Raw genomic sequence first — 13,985 nt, forward strand, 5'->3', positions numbered from 1 at the left:
ATTGCGTTTAGCAATATTTCTTACACCGGGTGAGGTCACCTTTCTTTTGGATTGTGACCATAATCCCCTTCTTCCGTTCCGTGGATTCAAACGTTTGTATTCCAGGCCTCCCTGATTATTGGGGCGATCGCTTGAGCTATAGGGTATGCCCCATACCCCAACAGTTCAGCAGGTATATAATCAGGGCCGGCTGATTTGCCGATTTGAGTGAGAGCAAAGCGACCTTAATTTCTTCCCAGGTGTGTGGGGTCGTAGATGTATCCCTGTGTGGGTTTCGGTGCACAGGGGGATTAAGAAGGTCGGTGCTTACTACCTCGGTCGCTAAACCTTCGGAGGTGAAAAAACCGCGCTATCGCCCTAATTGCTGTTCGGGTGTTGTTAATTCCGATCCGTCCTCATCTTTTATTATTGCCGTTGACCATTTGTTTAAGTCACTCGTAGACACAATGTATGTTTCCAACATTAGATGAATTTTCGGTTTGCTTTACCAGCATGTTAAAATATATTCGCTTATATCTGCGAACTAGGCGTTTGACCAGCGAGGCGGAGGCGCGATATTCAGTCGTAGCTGTTTTTTTGGTTACACTTGATTTTGCCGTTGCAGAGCGTTGCGTCGACGTTTCCGGTGTTTTAATTTCCTCTATAGTTTCGTTCCTTATCAGTGGTTTTTGGAATCGCCGAGCAATGCCTATGATAGACGTGGGCGTCACCGTACACGCTGCTTTTATATTGGCCTATGAATGAGTGTTATTTTGCAGCTCCTTCGTAATGTTGCCTTGTATTCGAACGCTGTTTCGGGGTCTTTTAGCTTTAAGGGTTAAACTTTTTGTTTGAGTCCTTTTCACAACGGCTGGGCGTAGACGTAGAGTGGCCACTAAGAGCATGTGGTCACTATTGATGTCGCATCTTCGTCTAGTTTAAGTTGTGTATATTTTTATGGAGAAATTTTTTGCCTCCAATAAAGACCCGTTTTCTTGCGGAAAAAACTACCAATCTGTCGCCATTGTCATTCCTAGTATCGCTTGCATTCCCGTAATTGATTGAAGATTATTGTTGTTATTAAAATTGCCATTAAAATCTCCCATAGCAAGTCTGAGTCGAGTTGGTCTATTCCCAACTTTGATTTTGACTGATACTTTCTTTCGTCGTCATCGGATTCGGTTGGCTCGTAGCATTGTCCAATGGATATTTTGCGTAATTTTGACTTTAATCTTGCCTTCATGATGCATTCAAATATAACATTGTATGATAGAAGAGCTCGCTTTGCTTTCGGCGACAGTAAAATTCCGACCCTATTCATTCGGAGGATTTCATTGCATGAAAAATTTTAGTGGTAGCCACCTTGAAGATCCACAGTTCCGGATTTCGGCCATTGTACTTCACTTAAACCGAGGATGTCTAGGTTGTATATTAGTCTCGTTGCCTTTGGAAGTTCTGACGTTCCATCTTCCAATCCGTGTTCTAAATCCATAGGTCGTCAGTTCCATTGTTTCTTGTTGATGTTTCTGTAGTCGTGATCTATTAAGATGGTTGGCGGAATTGTCCATCGAACCGGTGCCCAGTGCTGAGGATCCCAGCGACCCACTAGGCTGTGTTTTCTTGATGATGAATCTTCTGAAGATCTGCGAGCGCCACCATTGGCCAATTCCATTGGCTCATCCGCTGCCGACCTGTTGTACGAACCCATCGTGATCGTATTCGTATCCGTGCAAGCGGTACATCCCCTGCTTTTGCTTACTTTTTGGTTCGCCCCGAACGGTACCCGACATATCTGATGAGCTTTCCCCAATCCACCACCAGTGGAAGCGTCCGATGGGAGAAGTAGCATGGAACTCCGCACGGGAGAAAAGTAGCATGGAACCCTAGACAAATCTCATTTATTTATCTTCACAAGCGCCATCTATTTGTGAATTTCAAAATGTTTATCTACATGTAATTTATCTATGCCTTTGTTGCACTTTCCTCTTATTGTGAATGACTACTATAAAATCAAAAACACTTGGAATTTTCGTCACTGAGCTTGTTAAACTTGTCATTGTTTACGTTTTCCGTACTTGCTTGCAATGTGCGTTTATTCATATTCAAATTGAATTAATAAAATACACAAAATTTAAAATTTTCAAGCCGTATTTGAAATGATGTGAAATAAAAAATAAGAACAATGCGTGGATGTGTAATATGCTTAATTTTGTAAGAGAATAAAGGTTTACTGACATTTGTTAACATTCACAATAGACAGATTTTGACAATCTTAATGATGTTCATAGGGCCTATCCACATTATTTTATAGTTAGTGGCTTAACCTTCTATTAGTGAATCCAAGCAAAAGTTAAAAAATTTTTAACTTAAACGAAGTAGTGTTTTTATACTTCAGGTATGACAGTTCTCTCACTCATCAGAAAGCCTGAGGCTAAGACATTATAAGAAATTTTAGTCATAAATGAATGTTACTTGGATTTCATAATTGTGATTTATTTAAAACTCTTTGCTGTTTTTGCATTCAATAACGTTCAATTATTAAATGAATATGTTACGTTCTTCCTCTTGGAATAATTGCAAATCCGCTTAATACAACCCTACCATAAGCCATTCAATACCATGAGTTAAACCGAAATACATGAAATTGAGTAATGTTAGAACTTTGAACTCCGATTTAGGGTTGGTATTCTATTCTGCTTTCGGAATCGTCGCGGAAATCTTTAATTCTTCCACCAGCGGAATTTGAAAGTTATGTTTTGTTTTTATTTTCATACTAAAAGAGATTTTTTATCTGCACTTATAGTTTTAATACATTAACATTAACAAAAAGAAAAAATGAACCATTGAAACCAATAAAATAAAAATTATACCGACAGTGATGTCAAACGTTGCCACTAAAATTTATTTTTGCCATTTTCCACTATAAACAGAGTACTATTACTTTTTCACCTATTTCCCTCCAGCGTTTCGCCGACGTTTTTTTATGAAGTTTGACAGCATTCCGCCTCAAAAGCTGAACAGTATACTCAGCTTTATGAGGTGTATTTTTCAAGACTTATTATAAAAAAATGCGAACACATTTCGAAGAAGTGGTACTGAGTTCTATGAGCCAAACAGTAAAGAAATGTCGCCGAATCAGTATACATTTGGCTTAAAATTTTTGCACATATATTCAAATGCTGGGTCACAAACCACTCTGATGCAACGTGGTTGATTTTATTGTATGCCGTTGTATAACTTTTATTTCTGTTATGTCATCCAATAGAATGCGGCATACTGCAACTGCCGACAATTAGCGATATCAAGTGGAGTGTCTGAGCGAGAGGCCGAGCAGCACGTAGTGACATGACAAGGTGAATTAATGGCGCCCTTATGTAACCGCGGCTATCGGTCCTGCAGACTGGTGTGAGCTTGCTCAACTAATGGAGCTTGACGAGGATCGCTACCTCTTAGGCTTGCCAGTTGGTCGGGATTATCCCGACTTTCTGTGGCCATACCGTCTCCCGAGTATTGGGAAAAAATATCGCCAAATCCCGACTCTTGAATCGTACTTAGTGATCGAATGAAATTTCAGTATTAATGCGATTGCATATCTTTCAACTCTCATATCAAATACACATGATGCTGCATATTTTCCTTGATGCAATCAAATATAAGTTTTTGTACAAGTTAAATCGTTCATATTAGTCTGCCCAAGTGCACACTGCTTATAACAAGAAATAGTATTCGTTTCCCCTAGATTTACAAAATCGGACATGTTTTATGGCGACTACAGGAGTCTTCGAGCTGATTATGAAACATTGTCTAAAGGTCTGTTAAGCGACAAAATATGGTAAAATCAGGTGAAGCAAATCGCTAAAGTTATTCAAACTGATCATTTTTAAGATTTCTTTAACATATTCCAGCTCGAAATCATTTAACTTCAAAGCTTCCTATTAAAAAATTAGCATAGCAAAGAACTTTTAAATTGTTCGGTAAGTGGTTCAAAAACACTTTGACTGGCATGGTGCATCGCGATTTCTGATACGCCATGTATCTTCATGAACAAATTAATGAAGGTGCCCTACGTACCCAACAACTACTTGAGAAATGTGTAGATCACGCTTTGATATTTTATGTTTTCTATACCTATAAGTAATGCCCATTTCGAAAAAGTGTTCAGTTTTTTAAGTAATGTATATACCGAAGAAAGAATTTGCTATATGCTTAATTGATAATAAGATTGAACATTAATATGAATTGTAATGAGTTCTCCACATTTTTGGCAACTAAGGGGGCGGTCACTAGTCAACCCACAGTTTACAATAATACCAAATGGATAAAAAGAAGTTTTACCCATTCAGATGACCATATCTATTTTTGTGTGCAAATATTTTTTATTGATTCGAAAGATAAAAAAGCGTTAAAAAGTCTAAATTGCATAATCCATTCACTCGATATGACCACCTTTTGCCTTGACTTTTGTTTTGACTTAATCAAAAAAAAATGCAAGTTGGACGAATGTGGTAAATTTTCGAACATTGCTTTTTATAGGAAAAAAAGTTCCCAACTGAGCAGGTCGTATACTCCCAAAGGGATCGTATATACTTCACCGGGCGCAATTACAAGAATTTAAGTCAACAAATGGCCAGAATTTTCCATCCCAAATAATGGATGGGCAGCTATGACCGCCAATGGCTACTCTTCAATCGTTTTCATCGGATCTGACGTCAAAAAAAAAACAAATTGTTATCGGGAAAATATTTTTAAAGCTGTTTTGGAAGCAGCATTGTTAAATAAAGCAAGTTTTCACCAATAATGCCCATATTCTTCTTTATATTCAAAACTGTATTTCGATTAAAATTTTATTTTTTTGGAGAATCCCGACCGTCAGTTTTAGGTTCTCGACTTGGAGTTTTAGGGACCTGGAATGCCTACTTGCAAATATGGGATTACAACAAAAACGCCAGCGAATTGAGTATATAGGGATCAAAATGATTCTTCAATTTATTTTCACTCTTTAATTTCTTTATTGTTATAGATGATCAATAGGACTTTAATCAATTGCCATTAATAACTTGAAATTATGGCATGTGTAAAATTTTGAGTTTGCTTTTCATAACGTAAGCAGTGATTTTAAGTAACATATAGAGGAGTGCGACGATTCGATGACTAACCAGAGTTTATCGAACTGATTAGTTTTACTTTGTTTATTTTAGAAGATAATATAGATTAAACTTCCTTGGAATCAAACATTCACAAGGCAAATGTGAACTTTGAATGCATTGTTGAATTAAGAAGTCACTTGCCCAACAACAACGAAATTAACGATACAACCCTGTGGGGATGGTGACATAAATTCCCACTAGGTTGTCAAATTTCTGAACACCTCCTAATTGACATTCTAGTTGTTATTTGCATCATCATGGGAAGCAGCCACAAAAAATTAAAAAAAAAAATTCAAATCCAAACAAAGCATTTGACGTTCTAGTGAGATTTGGATGCAACCCTGGAATTGGAAAATTCCATCAGCTGGATAAGTGACTTAACATTCTTGATTCAACAATGTTGATTTCGAAAAGAATTTTTTTTGCTTTTTATTACATTATTTCATGAGAAAATATATATTTTTTTATTATTTTGACAGCTCTGTCTGGACTTTCTTTGAACTGCAATAAATAAAAAAAACATATATTGCTTTGCATCGTGGTACAATTAGAAGGTAATGTCATAAGCCCAGCTGATAAAATTTTCCAATTTCAGAGTTGTATCCAAACACCGCTAGAACGTCAAATGCTTTGTTTGAATTTTAAAGGTTTTTTACATTATGTTATTTTTTTCACATTTGTTATCGTTTGAATTTATAATATACACGTTTATAATCATAACTCTTTTGATCTTGTGGCTACTACACATGATAATGCAAATGAAAACTACAATGCCAACTTGACAGTGTACAGAAGTTTGACAGCCTAGTGGGAATTTGCACCACCTTCCCCACAGGGTTGTATCGTTGATTTCGTTGTTGTTGGGATTATGCCTTTAACTTCCAAGGGTTGGTATTCTATTCTGCTTTCGGAATACCCGCTGAAACTTGTAATTGTTTCGAGAGCGAATTTTGACAGCAATCAATGTTTTTGTTTCCATACCAAAACACGTTTCTTTATCTGCACTTATTGTTTCTATTTTATATATATTTTCTCAAATAAATAAAGAAATACGAACCATTGAAACCAATGAAACAAACTAAAATAATGCCGGCAATAGTTTCAAGTGTTGCCATTATAATAGTTTTTTGCCATATTCCTCACTATAAACAGATTAATACTTTTCCGCCGATGTTTTTTTGTATAGAGTTTGGCAGCATTCTGCTTGAAAAACTGAGCAGAATACTCAGCTTAATTGTACCAAGCTTTGCATATTGCATTTTTCTCTCTTCCTCGTTATGTCAGGTTTGCAATTTCTAATATACTAAACCTATGTTGGACTTTCTTCAAATTTAATGTTTATTGTGAATGACTGCTGCAAAGGAAAAATACAATATGCCTTTCAATACAGTTACTTAGAACAAAAGAACAGGCAATTGGTACTTAGTATATATAGGGTGAAAATTAATACTCTAATGTATTCTATTTTTTGAATTTTTAGTATTTTCTAAGCCTTTGATTTAGCTATAAAGGATTGCGATATATGAGTGAATAACAAGAGTTTATCGCACTTATTATTTTCAGTTGTTTATTTGATAAGCTTATATCGTATAAACTTCATAACAATGATATGTTGACAGAACAAATGTGAATTTTGAATGTAGATTTCTGCGAAACATTTTTTAAAATTTTGACAGGGTTGTATTTTTATATGTCATTTTTGTTTAATGTATTAGACCATAGCTGAATTTATGTTTGGAACACACAACCCGGAAGTTCAGCTGCCCGTTTTATCTATGTTGCTTTTTTTGCGAAAACTTTTCAAGGAACTTTAGATATATATGCATGTATGTATGTATGTATATACTACGTGAAAATGTGTTTTTAATAGAGCTCCAAATTGTTTGCAGTTGTGCGAAAATCTATATTATATGTTTGTATGTATCTTTCGCCTACTTATATATTTTGTTTGCTATTTTAGTTAATGTTTTAAATATTTTTTTTTGGTATGTATTCTTTTAAATCACTTAGAATTAACGCATTTTGCTATTATGGTGAAGGATCACATGGTGTTTTTCATTTTTCATTGTCCACTTTTTATTTATTTAATATGTTTTTTTTTTTTGCTCCGTAAATGGGCCATATCTGGTGCAGATGACGATCATGATGATGATGGTGATTACCATAATAAAGTTTTGAAAAGGAATGTCTGTTTTTCTATATAGACTACATACTATATATTCGACGTGTATATGCATAAAGGAAAATCTTCTACATACTTATGTTTATCTACATATATAGCGCATGTATCATCGTTTTTTTTTTGTGGCGATTTGAGTTCAATTACTTCTCGTAATATCTGATGTGCACAGCGATCAGCAGAAGTCTGTCTATTGGCCTGGCTGACTATCTGTCTGTCTGTCGGTAGGTCGATTTGTCTGCCAGATTTTTTTATATAGTATTTGTACACACGGAAGGGAGAAATCGATGCTTGTTGCTTGGACGATTGAATGGATGGATGGACGATGGCTGCCTGTTGTAGTTTGCTCGTTGTTTCGTATGCCCGAGTGTGTGTTTGTGTGTGAGTGTGCCTTTGTCGTTCTTTTAATGTATTTTAGTCGGAATTATTTGTTTAAATGCATCACACCCAATGGACGATTTTAAAAGCCACCACCATACATTTGTTTTAAACTTTATTTTTATTTCTTCTTCTTCTTGTTCTCTTTTTCACTGAGATCTATCTTCCTTCTTTGGTTCTTTTTAGAGGTTTTTATTTTATTTTTTTTTTTTTTTTTTGGTTTTTCTTCTTTGTATTATTTTTTTTTTTCAAGATTTAAAAATAGCTTTTAGCTAAACACGCAACAAGAATTTTCATAAAAATCGTTTTCTTTAAGCGAACGAATCAACAAAGAAAAGCAGCGAGCAATGAATAAAAGTTGAAAGATATAGCAGACTACTACACTAAAAAAAAGGAGGAAGGAAAATCTATTATAGATACACAATTCTTTTCCGTGAAATCATTATTTTATTATTTGTTGTTTTTTTTTTTTAATTTTATTGCCGTTTTATACGTAACGGTTTTAAGGAAAAATCTTTTCTAAAAAACAATAATTACATTTTTTTTTTGAGGACAAAATCACAGTCAGTTGAGTTGTGTTGAGTATTTGAAAACTTTGGAATTTAAAGTCGTTGGTTGATGGGTGGTTGGTTGGTTGTCTTGAGGAATTCGTTGTCTGGCGGCGCTGCGAGTTTTATTTTATCTCGATTTTGTTCCAGTGCAACAAATCTTAGAAAATATCATCATTTTTGTTTGTTAGACTTTTTTCTTAACGACTTTCTATGATTCTTTCTTTTAAATAGTATTCACTTTTTCAGTTTTAAATCTACAATATATATTTCACTTCATTCCAATTTTTATATACACGAGTATATATATATATATGAAATTTTTTCTTCTTAATCTCTCGTTGATATGAACCCGAAAAAAATGAAAAGCTAACTAAATATCGAAAATGAATGCTCTCGGGGTGCCGCCGCAATTTTACTTGTGCGTAAACGAACGAATGAAAGAAAATGTGAAAATCGACTGAAATTTTTGGATAGCATCTTCAGACAAATATCCTAAAAATAAATTAGAATGGGAGAAAGAGATTTTCAAAAATTTCTACATGGCACGAGCGCGAAGAAAACAAACAACGTATTTTTGTGCCGCGACAAAAGAAAAAAAAAAACAACACACACACACACATACAGAGATGAGAATGCAGCAACAGCCGCAGCAGTGTGTGCACAAAGTTTAATTACAATTTTTCCGTGTACCCCCAAAACGTATGAGAAAGATAAAGAGCAGCACCAGCAGCACTAAAGTGAACTATAAATGAGATCTCAGAGATTTGTTCTCCTTGTGGGCCAACTCACATATGTTAATAATTTTTCAAACACTGAGGAAATAAAAATTTTCAGTGAGCTAATAAATGTAAAAAAGACAAAACCAGGATGACAGGGGAGATTCGTAAAATTGGGAAGGAGGTCCGCGGGCTTTTGGTTAAAGGGTGACTTAAAAAATCGGCAATTTACCGGAATGAATACGGTAGACTAAGATAATGCAAATTAGATCAAGAACATTCCATTAAGGAACAGCGCGGATATTTCTCACATAGCAATTGGCGAGTCCGAACGGATTGCTGCAGAGCGTCACCACTTTAATAGCGAAGTACAGGGTTGATTAACATCACAAGAGTCGCCAGAACTATAAGGGAATAACAGCTGAACAAACTTTTTCTAATATTCTTGTCGGAATAAGGTAACCAGAGCAGCAAAGCGTAAACATTGGAATATATTCTAGGAACTGGTCGACAACTGTAATGATGATGGTGGAATGAAAAAGATTGTCTCAAAAACCTTTATCCAATATTTCCAAGATATTGGAAGATGATATGAAAAAAGCACCCAGACCTGTACAAAGAGCATCTAATAAAAAATTCATCATGAAAGACACGGTGGCCATTAAAATTACTGCAGAAGGAGGCTGGCTATCGTTCGGCCAATCTGACATCCATATTCACAGCAAGTTCAGCAAAGTTCTGGCTAGGACAGTATTCATACCCGAAACCGGAATCCCACAACCGTAGGCTGGTTAGACTATAACCCCTAGTGACGAAAAGTATATTCTTGCCAGTAACACACATCGTTTTGTAATAATATGAGGAACCTTTACATACAGGTTATGTACATTAAAGAAGAACTATTTAATTTTTTGTTTATTTTTTATTGATTCAAATGATAACCATCAAAGAAAGGCAAAAATCGGGCGGAGTCGACTGTATAATACGCTAACCTACCCTACAATTTTAAATTTGGAAAATATATAAATATATATGTATATAAGAGCTATATCTAAATCTGGGCCGACTTTCAAACAGATCGTTTGAGAATTGTTGTTACTACGGTCATATAAGTGCAAATCCGGAGATAAATATGTATGGGTGCTACATCCAAAATTTAACCGATTTTGAAGTAATCTCGCAGATATGTTAAGATCAATAACAAAACAATCCGTGCTAAATTTTGTGTAGATCGGTTACAAATTTTAAATCGGAAGCTATATCCATGGAAGCAATATCGAAATCTGAACCGAATTTGATGAAATCTTGCTTGCTAGTATGTTAAGATCAGTAACAAAACGATCCGTACCAAATTTTGTGCAGATCGGATTGAAATTATAGTTACTGCGGCCATTAAAGCGCAAATCGGGCGATATATTTATATGGGAGCTATATCTAAATCTTAACCGATTTTTTCCAAAATCAATAGCGTTCGTGTTTGGGCCAAAAGAGTAATATGTGCAAAATTTCGTGATGATTGGATAACAATTACGACCTGAATTTGATTACAAGAGTACACGGACTCACAGACGGACATGGCTAAGTCGAATCAGAAAGTGTTTCTGATTCTACTCCTTTTAAGCGTTGCAAACAAATGCACAAACTTATAATACCCTGTACCACAGTGGTGGTGTAGGGTATAAAAAGTGTGAAAGTGTTACGCATTTCATTCCAGCCAGTGTGTGGACGATTCGAAGTCGGAACATGTATTTTTGGCCATTTTTGTTTTACACGTTCTTTAACGTCACGCTGCCGAGCCTTGTTGGTACCTCCATGGTCTACGACCAAAATGTTTGCGTGCCAACGGTTCCGAATCAGCTTCCAAAATGTTTGTCAGGCTCGCTGAAAACGATTGGAAAGAAGTCATCTGCGGTCACATCTGCCTATAGCATTACTTGAGATGCAAAATTACTTCGGGTTCCCGACCTTTTGAAGGCTCTCATTTTCGAACGTGCACTCGGTTAAGTATTCTTATAACGGTCAATACACCTTTTCAGGAAATATCCGATATGCCTTGCCTGGACTCAATTTTTACTCTTTTGAGAGTAAAATATACCGAAAATGCTATTTGCGATCACAAATATTCGATCCCATCATTTAACAAAATTTTTGCAAGCCATTATTAGCTGTTGAAAATTATAACGGTAAAGTGCGAAGTTGGTTTTATGTTCAGGATTGCCACACTATCAACTAAAGTTGGCCAGCTGAAAAAACAAATTGTTGTGAATGGCATAGTAAAGTTTAAACCAATTTTCTTTAGAATTATGTTCAATCTACATAATTACAATATGTTTTGTAAGTTTTGTTTATTGATAATAAATATAAAGAGTTATAACATCCTTTAAACACGAGATAAATTTTCATTCGATATAATAATTTGGCACCAGATCACAGTAAATTAAATGCACTGAATGTTTTCAATATTAGCCCTGTTTTATTTTAGTACTATGCAGTGCAGCGCAGCGAAAATTCTATGAAAATGAAATGAAACATCTATCCAGTACAACTACCAGTGCGGGCTTATGTAGTACACTGCTTTCAGGATTGCCATGCCATGTTTTTCACAATTAAGTGTGGCCACCTGCAGAAATACCTTTATTGTGAATGGCAGAATAAAATATTAACCAAATATTTATATAACTAGGTTAATACATTTTATTTGGCTTCTATGTTCGCATATGTTTTGCAAATTTTATTTTAAAATTAAACCGATTTTTCACTTTTTTTTCCTTATTTGGTTTTGACATGTTGGCAAACGGTGTTACCACTTGATATCGAACAGAAAGACTTGCACCGGATATATGTTTGCGTTTTATTTTTGTCCTTCATGGCTTATGTATTCAGTACTAGAATAAAACACAGAGGTATTAGTTCTACTTTTAGTTCCACTGTACCATTAAGCGTCAATCACACTTTTGAAAAATAAAGGAATTTGTTAAATTCCACACTTTTGACATTACCAACCAAATTCGCTTTTACTGTTTTTCTCCGTGTACATACAATGTTTGTGCGCTTCAATACAAGTGATCATGTATAGTTTTCTCACCTAGAAAGAAGACTGTCGTAATGTCGGCTCTGGGCCCGTTGATGTGTCCAATTCTAAAGGTCGTACGTTGAGCGTTTAGTATTGACCTATTTGCACTTGTCAAATTCCATCCCTGATGCTCACTCACTCACCATTATTGTTGAATGGCAGGCAGGCGGGCTGGTTTGTTGGCTGGCTGTTTAGTTGCTACAATTAATTGGTACGAGTTTATTTGAGGAAATGTCTCCGTTTTATTTGCCGGCGTGCAGAGCAAACAACCCAAAGAGATCAAATACAAAGAGATCACAACGATAATAAGACCAAGAGTTAGTGTTATATTAGCACGCAAATTACTAAAATTTAAAAGCTTGATAGCTACAAAATACAATTGTTAATGGTTTTCATTGAATTATCATATGTTTTGAATTTGGTTATTTAGTTAGTATGCCTACACAGAGAAGAACTAAATAAATATGTATGTAATATACAGACGTATGCGTATGTTTGTATGTAATTATTGGCGAATTCCTTATTTCAATCATCGTCTTGGATTGATTTAATTTTATTCTAATAAGAACGGAATAGGAAAACTGCAAAAAAGAAGTGGTTGAATAATGTATCAAGAATTTGTTCTCTCACTCTCTCCGGCGATCTATTCCCATTCTCTTCATGATTTTTGCCAATTACCATCCATAAAACTGTAAATAGGAAATAAAAGATGCTCTTACTCAATTTCTGTGAAAGGAGAGAGAAAAAGAGCACGATCTTATGCTAGGTTATATTGAAGTTTTAGTTCAGGCAACATATGTCCCTGCATATCTATCTTCATGTCTATTGACACTTAACTAAAGGGTGCCTGCACATACTTACACATATACACATGTATGCGTGTGTCAGAGGTGTTGTATTAAGTGCTGCCAAATGATGCAATAGAAACTGTTTGTTGTCCGCTTTGACGGCTTCACCCCTCTTTTTATATGAAAAGTAATTTAGTTAAGATTTACGAGAATATTTTTTCCTTTCGCTGTGCCGGGTGTTATATTTAGAATATCCCTTAAGAATATTTTTTTCTTAGAAATATACAAGCATTTAATAGAATAAATTAAACGATTTTCCTATTTAGTATGGTAAAACAAAACAAAGAATATAGAATGAATCTTTCATACATAATGATTAATGGTTAGGTTTTCTTGGCGCATGCTTACTAACGGTAGCGTAGAACTATTAGCATACAAATTATAGACATAAATAAAATAAAACTTGTTGCTTGATGCACTTGGAAATGCTAAATAATAAATGATAATTTTAAACAAGTCGCATATGACGCAGAGTTCTTGGATCAAGATTTTCAACAGAACTAAGGCGAATGATAGAACACCATACACTGCCACAACAACAACATCTAAGCTGATGGAAAGCATTTCGCCTTACAAAAGTACGCCATTTAATCTGGTAGCCATTTCAGATAGTAAAATGATATCAATTATACTTGACTAGCTAGACAGGGCCCACTCCGATGCGCCTTCTTTCACACCCTTATTTTATCTGAGCTCTATTCTGGCAGGGTCAGGAAAAAAATCCTGTTTGAGGGTGCTAGTACGGCCTTTTAGATATTCCGCCCTAATGTGGATATCATATTGGTGTTCTACTCCCAAATTTCTTTCACTTGAGGCTTATATTGCTTTTGACGGGTATAGGGTGTTTTGGGGGTGAGTTGGACCCCCATGTATCAGATTCGTGCTCTAGTCTCAAATACCTTTCATTTGAGCCTAATATTGTCATTATTGGTTAAAATTTGCATTTGGCGGGCTTTGAGGTTGGGGGAGCCGCTGTAGACATCCCACCTTAAATAAGTATACCTAATTTTTGTTTTCGAGTTATCCATCTCCGAAATTTGGCGTTTTTTAAAAAGGGTAAGGCAAGGGTCCGCCTATTAAAGTTTGGATGTTAGATCTTCTTCATTCTTTTGGT

General features: G+C 35.4%; 1 protein-coding gene across 9 annotated transcripts in view; it reads right to left on the bottom strand.

The window, feature by feature from the left end:
* LOC106080367 (mucin-19) overlaps window positions 1–13,985 on the bottom strand; it is a 99,354-nt gene that overhangs the window by 58,199 nt on the left and 27,170 nt on the right. Inside the window, exon 1 of one of the 9 annotated variants that reach the window (XM_059363235.1) lies at window positions 8,221–8,893. The exons of 7 other annotated variants lie outside the window; for them this stretch is intronic. The gene's annotated coding sequence lies outside the window, so the exon portion shown is untranslated. Of the gene's footprint in view, window positions 1–7,384; window positions 8,185–8,220; window positions 8,894–13,985 lie in introns of those variants that run through there. One more of the 9 variants, XM_059363233.1, reaches the window with a different exon arrangement.

The sequence above is a fragment of the Stomoxys calcitrans genome, chromosome 2 (genome assembly GCF_963082655.1).
Source record: "Stomoxys calcitrans chromosome 2, idStoCalc2.1, whole genome shotgun sequence".
In the NCBI taxonomy this organism is placed as follows: Eukaryota; Metazoa; Arthropoda; class Insecta; order Diptera; family Muscidae; genus Stomoxys; species Stomoxys calcitrans.